Here is a 13,242-nt window from a genome sequence, read left to right on the forward strand (position 1 = left end):
TGTGACCCCTTGCACCTCTGCCCCCCCCCCCCCCCCCATCACTCCTCAGCATCATTATCATTCTTGTGTTAAATGACACACAGGTCGAGGAAAGTGCTCCATGTTGATGTCTCACATGTGAATAATCATGCTGCCAAATGTCATGCATCTGCTTTGTCCCTTTTCTGCGGGTGAGTGAGTGTCAGGGTTCGTCCCTAAACATACACTTGTTTTCACTTCAGGGTTTGAGGATTTTTAAAACAGAAAATCAACCCAAAAGGTATAACTTTTTACCTTTTAAGTGATCTTTAAATCACTAGTTATTGTCATACATTTTATATTTTCTGTAAGAATTTGGTTTGGAAACAGCATAAAATAGATTCATGTATTTGAACAAAATTTTGTGAAATTTTGCCAATGGAAAAATAACATTTTTGGTCACATTGTCTATTATTTTAATGATCCTTTATTTGTATGGCTTGTAACCGCTGCCACGCAAGATATATTCAGGGCTAGCAATAAAAAATGGTGTGTTAGAGTAGTTAAGTATTCTGTCCTATTTTTTTATTTATTTTTTTCAATTTTCTTACTGCAAGTGATCGTACTACCTGGTGGTTATGCATTTAATTTCCTAATATGAAAAAATTTGCTGTGAGTCACAAAACCGCTTAATCATTAAATTTATTTTATTGACATCATTATGTGATCTTTTTTAATATCATGAAGCTGAACCTGAGCAGAGGTATGTCTTGTCTTAGTGCTTCTTATTTAATATACTATACTATTACTTATACTATACTATACTAAACTGACAAAGAACGTTTTAAATTATATATATTTTTTAATATATATATATATATATATATATATATTAAATAAAAAAAGTTTTATTGACATCCTGCTTCTTTTTTTCCTATTTAATATACTATACTATTACTTGTAATATACTATACTAAACTGACAAAGAACGTTTTAAAATATATATATTTTTTAATATATATATATATTATATAAAATAAAAAAAGTTGTATTGACATCATTGAATGCTCTTTTTTACTATCATGAATAATGAGCTCCTGAGCAGAGGTATGTCTCATCTTAGTGCTTCTTTTTAAGGTAAATACTTAACTGACAAACAACATTTTTTAATAAATATTTTTCACTTTTTAAAAAACATTTTTTGATGCGTTAACTAACAATCTTTTTAACTATTTTAATTTTTACTGCCAAAAACTGTGTGTGTGTTTTTTGCTGTTCAGGGGTCGCCAGAAGAAGGCGGGGAACATTTCATTTTTTGTTTTGTTTTTTGTAGCTACTATGGTTTCTTCTCACAAAGTGAAATAGCTTTCCAGGGTGTTCCCTGTGTTCCTATGTTCTCCAAGCTACCCTATAAATGGACCATAAGGAAGACAAATAAATGAATAAAGATGGGTTTTTTTGGCTTTAAAAAAGAAAAATCTCATTTCTTTTTGCTTCTTGAAGGCAGATAATGCAATCTCTTTCTGTACAATTGGTGCCCAAAATCACATTGAATTTCCTGACAGATTTTCATAAATAAACACAGTTTTTTTGGGGTAAGACTAAGAAGTTAATGTCCAAATTAAATCCAAATAGGTATTTTTCAACTTAATGTGTTTATTAACACATTAAGAACAACAACACATTCCAGACGGGGTCCTTGATACATTGGACAGGACTTTTAGCCACAACCAATTGGGTCCTCGTCCTCTTTCCACTGAAGCTACAACAAGTATTATTGAATAACTCGCCCTATAAAGTGACCCTTATTTTCAATTACAGCCTGAGAAATGTCTGGAGTCTCTTCAAGTTGCCGGGCCAGGTATCGCATTGCATTCCCTGCAAACAAAAAAAAAAAAACATTTGGCAGAAGCTAGGTTTTTTTTGCATACAAAGGTCAGAGTCAAGCTCCTGGTGGAAGAAAAAGTTGCGTCTCTTAGCAACACTCTGGCGGCGGGGACCCGTTGGCACTCGTCGTTCACCAGGAGACTCGTAATGAAATGCCACCCAGCTCTCCGCCACTATCACCGGGAGACAGACCCTCCATCGCTCCCGCACCCCAACGCCAAATCAATAAATCACATTGTTTAATGGCAGAGAATGTCAGCCAGATATTGTGCAGACTTGCAGCCACTTTGGTTTTAAGGGAAGGGATAAACATGTTTATTAAGAATTGTGGGCGAGATTAGAGGCAAATTAGCAGGTAATTGGAGACACCTGCCAAACAAAAGAGGAGGATGGAGAGGTGGAGGGAGCGATAAAGGAAGAGACAGTCGTTTCTGGGCTGGACTCCATCTAATGGCAGGGAGGCTTTTAAGAGAGGATTTGGTATGTTGAGAAAATGATTCCATGGCGACGGATTCCAGATGCTGCCAAAGGGAAGTTAATAGAGGGTCAAATTTGGGACAAAAGTAGCTACATTCGCCCTCCAAGAGAAGCGTTTTAAAAAAAAAAAAAAGAGAAGAGGTGGCCTCCAATTACTGTTTTTGGCAACTCCTCTGTAATTGTCGGTCACATGTGGTCTTTGCAGCGCGTCTCGACTCTCGGGTCAAAAGGTGAAAGCGGCAGTTATCGCCCACTCGTGTCGTCACTCAGGTTGTGTTGTCGCCGGTGCTGACAGGTGCTGGGCGGACACCGGACCCGCTGGTTCCGCCACTCGCCGCGTCCGACGCATTTCACGACTCATTTCCACTCGGAGTGGGAAAAAAAAAAAAAAAAAAAAAAATACTGGTTTGGGGATGTTTCTGCCTGAGGAGAGGTCGCAGGACTCGGGGGATCGTCGTCCTCGCTGCTGCACCCAGAGGATCCGCGTGCACGCCACTGCCACATGTGTCTTTTGTTGCGCGTGTTTTATCATTTTCTGCCGCGTTTATTCCCTGAAATGTATTTTATTTTTATTAAAGGACCATGTAAATGTTGTATTTTATATTTATTTGTTGATATTTTTAAATGGAATTGAAGCCGAAATTAATATTTATAATAAATAAATAATAACGCAGAAATGGTTTCAATCAAATATTAATATTGTTAAATGTTTATTTAACACATTTTAAAAATAATTATTATAATATAATAATTCAAGTGCGACCATTATTTTATTTATTTAAAAAATGTTCACTACAATTATACGTTAAACTCTCACGCTATCACGCAATCTTTAATATATCATTTAAAATGTACGCGTTTAATGTCTGTCAATAATAATAAAAATATAATACAGTTTTGGGTTTGTCTCATTGTTATGTTACGTGTTTTTTTTCTGGCTGAATTTGTTAGTATAAATTGTAAAACCACGTTTTTTCGTTTATTAATATCTTGTTTTCTATTTAATTGATTAAAAAATAAATTAAAAAAAATGTTTATAGACGCGCTCAAAATAAACGGATCAAATGGATGTTGAGTTAATTATCACACATGTTTTTTTCTTCTTCTTTTAATTATGTTTTTTTTTTTGTCCGTGTGTTTGTCACCGAGAGCGTTAATGATCTTATGTGAAGGTCCGCGTCCACCCACGCTCACCAACACCAGTGTGTGTGTGTGTGTGTGTGTGAGTGAGCGAGTGTGTGTCCGTCGCATGGATGTTGATGAAGTAGCAACGGTGACACACACTTCACGGGCGTGTGTGTGTGTGTCGCTGCTGGGATTGAGATCAGAGGATGAGATTGTCTATTTCTCTAGATTGAGCCTCGCACTTCAATCCCGGGAACTTTTATTGCAATCTCCAGATTGTAATGATGGAGAGTCCTCGATGTGGCGCCTGATTACATCAACTTTCATCTCTGCTGCTCTGTTCTCCATCTCTTTCCAGGCGGACCCTGTCACACACACACACACACACACGCACTGCCTCACACACACATACGCACTCACACTCCCCGTTCGGATTTTGATTGACGGCGCGTCATTTCATTCATTTATTCATTTATTTATTGATCCCGAATCTGTGCGCAATAGTGTGCGCTCCTATAACTAAAATACGCCTTTTCTGATTGGCTCTCTGGACTCCTCCTCGTTGTCCTGCAGCTCAACAACATGACGTGTCTGAACACTTTGTATTCACAGGTACTTCTCTCTTTTATTTTCATTCTAAATACAATTTTATTAAGGTTTAATACTCTTATTTTTATATATAAATAAAATAACATTTTCTAAATAAATTCGGTTTCCCAGATATAATTAATAATTACAAACGATATGAGTCCGTGAAACTAATTTTACTGCAAATTAGATTTTTTAATTAAAATATGAATGAACCATTGAATCTTGGTTCTAAAAAATGCTTTGATTATTTTTATGAATTGGGACACACCAATGATAATCGATTATAATAATAATAATCCGAATAAAACTAGTATTACTACTAATAACAATAACAATATATTTTTTGTAAAAACGATTTAAACTTGACAAACATACTTTTATATTTCATCACCATGCATTGCTATTCATTATCATTAAATATGAAATAGAAGTAGTACTTCTGAATTAGTAATACATATATATTACTAGTATATATTAATATCTTTAATATTTATTATAACAATAAAACATTATCATTTGGATATATGTACTAATCCAAATTATCATTTGGTTTAGTAAATATATTATATATTAGTATATTTATATATATATATATATATATATATATATATATATATATGAATAAATATATATAAATATGTATATATATATATATGTATATCATATATATATATATATATATATATATATATATATATATATATTATATTATATATATTTATATATATATATATATAATCATGGTTTTATATTATATATATTCTAAATATTATACATTTCCTCATCATGTGTTATTACTGCTATTACAATTGTGTGTGTGTTCCTCGTGTCATTCAGATATAAATCATAATGTAATAATATATAATAATAAGGTGATAACCGTGTCACCGGCGGCGTCGGTCGTCATCCCTGTGGCTCTGTGTTCAAACATAAACTCCTGTCATCCCTGTACGTGTCTGACAGTCGTCATGTGATTCTCCAGGCGACACCAACGCTCCGAGAGAGAGACGGTTTCCTCCCACAGTCACACCTGACCGATCGGCCGACTCTTATCACACAGATAACTGTGACTCCACGATCCCCAAAAGACTCCTCCTTACAGTTGGAGCATGTCATCTGACCACGGTCGCCCAGACCGACCCAAATATTGTGAAGCGAGGTCATGCAACTTGTGAGTCTGCTATTTCAAGACGTGCTCTCCAATTAAGTATTCATGAAGCCGAGTATAGGTTTACACCCCCCACATGTGTAATGCCCCCCCCCCCCACACACCTCACCCACCCCTGCACCCTCCTTTAGGCCCAGCCTGCAGACAGGCTATCATTCCTAGTGTACTTCCAGCAATGATATCAAAAAGCTTTTTTTTTTTCTTAAAGCTAAGCCAAAGAGGGGTCACCCTAATAATACCCAGGTCAGCGGTGGGAGCCAGCGAGTCTCCCAGTCATTATTCATTTGTTCAGAGTTAATGACAGTTGCAGCGGGACCACAACTTGGAGCCAGTCGCCATGTGATGTCATCAACACATGCCAGGGGATTAGGAGGGCAGACAGGGGACAAGAAGTGTGGATTATACTGAAAAATAATCACCGCTCCACTGCACTACTACTACTGTGTTTACTACTCATTGAGCGGTTGTGTGTTTAGATGGGAATGTTGCAAGGCTTCCACAGGATTTTAGAACCACTAACCCTTTTTTTATTTTTATTTTTTTTTCCCTTCACAGAGCGAGAACAATGAACACACCTTATTGAGGGAACAATGCCCCCCCCCCCTCCCCGCCGCCTCGCACCACGCCTGATAATGACCACATCCTCCGCCGCTGATAACACGTGACGTTCATTTTCAAAATTATTTTTTTTTCCTTTAAGTGTTCCTCGGCTTTACTAAAAGGCTTTTCTTCTCGTGCAAATTATTCGCCAGGAATTCATCATTTTTTGGCTCCGGGAACACAAAGATACAGTAAATTCCTTCTTCAGGTCAGAGTATAAATATGAACTGCGTTTTGCATTACTTTCAGATGAGTGAAGCTGTCAGATCAATAATAAGAGCCTTCAGTCCCACTTTCTGCCACTTCTCCCCCATTCTAGGAGCGAGAGGTCATGTGAAAATTGAAAGTGACAGTCTGAGCAGCATGTTGAACCGGCTGATTGGACTAAGCTGTCACGGACCAGATCAGAGCTCTTTAACACCGGGAACATCAGAGCCGGCGCTCCTGGAGACACTGGATCTCAGAGCAAGACCTTCCTTCTCTTGAGAGTGTCACCCAGTTGTAGGAGAGTAGAGTAGGGAACCACTCTTTATTAGTATCTATTTTATTTAAACTATTTTGCTTTTAGAAGTTTTTATTTTCATTTTGAGCTAAATGCTAACATGGACATATAGTTGCATGTCATCTGCATACACTCAAACATCCCACATTTCAGACTCATTTTAAATGCTATTTGCTCACTAAATAAACGAACATAGTAACATAGTTTCAAATATTGGATGTAAAAGAACATTTTCTTCAGATACATGAATGTTAAAAAACGTTACATTTCCCTAGCATAGCATATATTTTCTGATTATTCTTGTGTTCAATATACTGCATTTCAAAACTGAGCATAAGAAGTTTCACTTTACACTTCAAACTAAATTAAAATGAAAACAATAAATATTAATATTAATAAAGTAAAATGTATATAATATTATATATAATCAAAAATCAACATAATTGTCTTTTAAATTCTTGTTGTTTATTGAATAAGTCATATTTTTTAAAACCTACTTAAAAACTCAAATATGAATCCGATAGAAAAATAATGATATTTACTAGTTACTAATGGTTCTCATTTGAATGAATTATCCATACATTGGTGTTTTCTTTTATTTTATAAGTGTACAACGCAATAACTGTCACAGATTAATTTTGACATTTAACATTTTCCACTGTGATTTCTGAGCTACTTTTAAGTTTTGTTTGAGCTAGTATTAATAAATACATTTGCTTTGAGTGAATATATATGCATGATTTCGACATATTTGTGATTAATTTATTAAAATGATGCATGTTTACATAAAGAGCAAAGCTGGTGAAGAAAAGTTTTTTGTTTTTTTTTGCAGACTGAATAAAGTTCTTCCTTTTTATTTACTTCAATAAATGATCAAAAACCAATGATGAAAATAACTTGAGATTTAGTGGTTGTTTGCTTACTATTTATTATGATAAATAAATGATAATTTTAAATGTTTTCATGTCGTCAGAAAAAAGAGCCGGAGAAAAATAACATCAAAGAAATTATATTTAAAAAAGTACTTCACCTTTTTAATTACCTTGATTCATATTAAGAATGAATACAGTGGAAATGTGTGTGAAATACAAATGTTTTTAACCGTTGTGTCTTCTCAGGGTCAAGGTGACCCGGAGGCCCGAAAATAAATGGGCTTGAGATATCCCTTGTGTTGTCCCCGAGCCTTCGGGTCACATTGACCCTGGGACAGCACAAGGGTTAAAAGGGTTCGGAGCATTTATTAAAAAGTTTTACTATTTTTCTTATATATACATATTACTATATATTACTTTTATCAACTTTTGTTGTTCTTTTAGTTTTTGTTTAGCTTTTATTAAGAATATTTACAGATTTTTGATGTTGTAATAAATTGCAAAAAGAAGAGAATGCTTTCAAGGAGAGACTTTTTCAGATTTTATGTTGAAATATGTCATCAAAAAGCATCACTAACATCTTTTGCAATTTTCGACAGTTGGATTTTTGAGGCTTGATATTTCCACAAGCTTACAAGACGCCTTCACGAAACCACGATAATTGTAAACATGTTCAAAAAAAAATGTTACTTCAACAAACTTTCATTCTAACCCAGTGAGTGTTTGATCAAGATTGACGAGTGATTTTGGTTTGCTGGTAAAAAAAACACCTTCTGGCCACAAGATAAAGTTGTACCAAAGTAGAATAGAATGTAAAGAATGAAGTTTCCTCTGAGAGAAACTTTTTGTGAGCTCGTTGTAGTTTTAATGAATTGTGTTGCACACACACACCACAGTGTCATCAACATACACATTAACAATCGACGTGACGGAGGAAACAAAAAACTTTTTTCCCCGAGTTCATTTTCTATTCCGTTTCATTACCGACGCTCGCCTTCCACTGAAGTGTTCTTCCTGGACTTAAATTGTTTATATCACCTGTTTTTTTTTGCGGATGATTTAATGAGCACATGATGCTGTCACATGAAAGATGATTTTACCTTGTCCAACTCACATCGCTGTCAATTTACATTTGGTTCCAGCTTCCAGTCTAAAGCAGCTCAGCGGCGTCCATTCACATGATAATAAATCACGTCATTATCACTTTCGCTCGGGCTCATCTCTCAAACGGAGGGGGACTGAAATATTTTTTGTCAGGTGGAAGAATAACTTATGATCCTTTTCATGTCCTGCTGAGAACCCTTGAATATAATAACACACCGCAGCAGAAGGACATGGACTCTGAAAGGCAGCAAGTGTTATAAATCTGATGGGATTTGCATATTTTGCCTCCCGAGCAGGAAGGAGAATTCTCGCGGCTTATGAGGGACGACGCCGCGGTCAGGGAACAGACTCCGGGGTCGGAGGTCGGCCTGGATGGATGCATAGCTTCACGAACATTGGGGTTGATGCTTCCTTGTTTTAGGTTGTTTTCTTTTTTTTTGAAAATATGCATTTGCTGTAACAAACAGGCTTTTTTTTAATGCTTTGAAACTGACCTGAGTAAAGTGTGGCCCGTGGGCCACCTGCAGCCCTTTCACTTCATTAATGTGGCCCTCATGAGGTCAGAGTGAAACTGATGAGGAAGAAACGTTTCCGTCAACCCGAGAAGCTTAACTGGTGTTTATTTTATTATTTATTATTGGTTTAAAACTAGTTTAAAATTCTGTGTTCTGTTTGTTTTTTGTATAAGTACGAAAATATCATAAAATGACATTTTTAATTTCATGTCTTACTATTTTCTTTTTCAATCACAAACCTTACCAAAGCTCTATTTCGAGTTTAAACTGTAAACTTTACCCTTGCCATGACCTCTAACCTTAACCATGACTTTTGACCCTTAAAGTAAAATTTGAATTAAAAAAACAAAAAAAATGTGAACATTTAATAAAAACGAATAACGTTGTGTCTTTAACCTCTCAAGTCTTCTGTGGTGAGGGAACGTCTGGGCCTCTTTACTCTGACATCCTACCCCCACGACCTGACCTGGGATAAGCCGTAGGAGTTGGATGGAAACATTTTATCCCAACCTTTTTATTTGGAAGCAGCTTCTTTTGCATTCATCTTGTTCATGAAAAGTTTCAAACGTGACATAACAAAGGCTGGTGCAGGTAGATTCATGTTGCCAATACGTTTGTGTCTAAGTTTAGTACATTTTAATCATGACTTCTTTAAAACCGACAGCAGCTGTGAAGATTTATTTTTAATTTAGAGTTGTTTTTGTGTATTCGATTGTGACCTTGGTGAAAATCTTATTATAATGTATTAATGGCACCACATTTTACTAACCTTAGTTTTAATTTTGGAGTTCCACAAGGATCAATTTTGGCACCTTCTATGTTTTGTCAACCTAATTTCGTGACTTGAGTTTTGAATTGATTGAAACCAGCCTGAGAAGTTCGATGACTCAACTGAACACAACTTTATTGAATGAGACCATCGAGTGAAAACATTCCTTCAAACAAATAAAGAAAAAGAAAACTAAAATTAAACATGGAGGACTTTGTTTTCTTTCATGTTTTGGCAATTGAGAAATGATTGGATCCATCTTTTTTTGGAGCCATTTGTGGTAACTATGATAGGACATGATGTTCATAATGATAGAGATTTTTTCCATTAGTACAGACTGAAAATAACAACAAAAAAAAATAACAATAAAATGTGTTTATTGTTTTAATTTATTCAGAATAATGTCAGATTAAAATTTTCAGATCATTCAAATGATGTGTTTTGTCACAGATAATATAATAGTTGGGTTGATGCTAGTGTAGCTAACGGTTAGCAAGTTCTCTGTTGTAGCTACAAAAAACCCACGTTAACAAATAGTCTAACATTTGGTAATTTATTCATTGCTACCATGTGACACTTACAGTGAAGATACTTTATTCAGAATTACTGTTTTAAATTTAGCAATCAAAAGAAAAAGTTGCATGCTAACGGTTAGCATCAGGTGCTAGCATGAGGTGTTTATTAAACATTTGTCTTCTTACGTTTCTGCTGATGAACAGCATCTTTGAACCAATCGTCTGGAAACTGGATGATCAGTCAGACATCTTGTTTGGCTCGCCATCAGAAAAGTCGGATGTGTAAATACGTATAAATTTGAATGTAAAAGCTAAGTAGCATCTTGATTTCCCGTTTTTTAATTCCTCATTTTATTATCAAGCGGAGGGAAAATGTGCAAGTTAGAAAAGCAGCAAATTGGAGGAGAGCGAGCGGAGACACACTCTGTCGCTTTAATCGTCGCACTTGTAAGAAGGGAATCTCAACCAGAGTCCAAAAAAAAAAAGCATCCCAAAAATCACAATTCTCCAGCCCATGTTCTCCTCTCTGCTTTTTCTTCCTGATTCCACTGATCTGAGCTTGAAATGCGAGGACAGCAAAGCGCTAAGCCTTCAAACGTGTGATTCTTTTTTTCTGAAGATCTCCAGAAGCAATCTCTGCCTGGCTGACCCCTGACAGCTGCACATCTCTTTATTTCTCTCTCTGCTGGCACTTCATTTGGTGGAAAAGCTCTCAGATTCACACCTCTGTCAGCCAGCACAAGTGTTTATTATGTGCATACACACAACATCCATGTAGAGTCCAGGCGTCGCAGGCTTGTTGTGAAGAGAAGGAAGAAGCAACCTATTTCTCCTGCAGCGTTCATTTAGCTCTTCTTTCTTTTTTTCATTCAGAAAATTCCTAGATTTTTGTTTGATTCTGGCACGAGGTAAACAAAGGTTGTTTATTTTACTTTTCATTTTGTTTGTGTTTCTTTTCTCTTGCCAAATAGTTTCATCCTCCTGGATTTTTCTTTTAAGTCTTTCCATTTTTGCTATTAACATGTTGTTGTTTTTTTAAGAAAAATTAATGATCTCCTTTTTTTTAATGGTTGTACCTGATTTATTTTTATTTTATTGTGTTTTAATGCAACAATTTAGGTTAAACACGATAATTGACTTGACAATCATAGCTTTGCAGACAACTACACACAAAACAGCAAATTCAATACTCTGTACTATTATTATTATCTTTATTATTTTTAAAGGTTATGTTTTAATTTCCATTACTAACAATATATATAAAACATGATCACAATATGTTTTAGATACTAATTAACTTGCACAAAAACTACGACAGCTTTTATATTTTTTAAAAACATGTTTCATTAGTTCACAGTCACTTCCTCGTTGAGAAGCAAACATTAAAAACAGAAATAATTGAAAACGAATTGACTCATTTGAAGGTAATTTGCAAACGTGTGCCACGAGCTATAGACAATTAAGACGTAAAAAAAAGAGAGAACATGGTTATGGTTGGTTTCATGTACGAATCTTCGTTTTTAACTGGGGGAAAATTAATTGAAAAAAAAGAAAAGAAACGAAAATAAGAGGGGGAATAATATGACTATATGAATCGCCATGTTTACTACAGGTCATGTAATTACTAATTGATCAGGTTTATTTTTCTTGAAAATAAATATACTTTTAAAAAATAAAATATTTCTCTGTCTTTTATGCATTTGAACTATAATTTATTTAAATGTGTTGCGAAATGCATAAATGCTGATGCGGGGAAATTGATTGAAGACTGTGAAAACAATAATATTTTTATTCTAATAATAGCTCTATTGTTATTATTTGTAATATATAATTGTGTATTTCTGTTTTGTTGAATTGTTTCGTGGCAGCCTGAGGCCTCCTACCCTTTTACAATATTTTGATAATTATAATTAATCGATACGGATCGTATTAGAAATAACATTGAGTCTTTGTTTCGTTATTTTGGAGGAAGAATGAAAAGGGAAGAGAAAAATGAATTATTTAAAATCTAAGGTGATCCACGACGTTACCTGGCTGGAGAGCAGCAGCAGCAGCAGGAGGTTCTGAGCAGGGTTGCCGGTTCGCCTCCTCCATCAGCTCCTCTGCTGCAGCAGCCAGACTGCGGCCTCCATCATTAGATCGGATGGCAAGTCTTTATGCAAAGTGTTTCGCATAATTACATACCAAAGCCAGAATAGCCACCCTCAGATTTGATGGGTCACAAACCATCAACAATTGCCGCATTATTGTCCACCAAAGTCCAGCCCCGGCTCTGACGAGCGGGAGAGGGAGCGAGAGGACGCCTCGTCCACGAGAGGAGGACGGAATTCTCCCTCTAATAATCGACATTATTCGCAAACAAACAACTTGTTTACATAAAGTTGTAAAAGTTCAAACGAGATCTGGCACTTTTATTTATTTCCAAGCCGTTTCTTCTGGTGTCATTTTCGCTCTAATGAGGCAGAAATCTGTTGAATTAAAACCTTCAACCGAGACTCGCTTTTAAATAACAAAAATCACGTATATTTAAAAATTCAACCTGTGTTTATTCAATGAAATAGTATTTAATCGTTTTTTACTACATCAAAAGTGTGTAATTAGCTTGTTGGTCCAAAACATTTATTTTAGAAAACATACATTTTCGTTTGAAACGTACCTTCATTTATTTTCAAATACATTTAGTCATCTCGTAATATATCAGGACGTCACTACAAAAATAAAATAAAAAGATTCCTTAAACCTACTATATTTAATTATAGTTTATCATTAACACTTATATAAATTTGACTTTTTTGTATTTGGTTTATTAATATAAACGTATTCCTGGCTTTGCATCGCTTGCGTGTAGAGGTTTTTGTTTCAAAAGAAGAGTTACAATTAAAATGTGCAGAGTTTAAATTAATGAACGTGATAAACGTGATTATTATTGTAATGTCGTCTTTGTTGAGTTTTGTTTTCTAAATGATATTTTCTTTACAAGTCATAATATTAGGTCGAAGTAAAAGCAGTGTCGGCTTTGGCGTGCCTTGATTTTTTTTTTTTTTAAACGGTGAAGTAATGCTTATTATACAATTAAAATAATTTCAACATTGCTATTTTTTCCGTATCATATGTATCTAAATATATTTAATTCGTGTATATCTTGGATCAAAAATGAAA

The sequence above is a fragment of the Callionymus lyra genome, chromosome 8, assembly GCF_982586985.1.
Source record: "Callionymus lyra chromosome 8, fCalLyr1.hap1.1, whole genome shotgun sequence".
Lineage (NCBI taxonomy): Eukaryota > Metazoa > Chordata > Actinopteri > Syngnathiformes > Callionymidae > Callionymus > Callionymus lyra.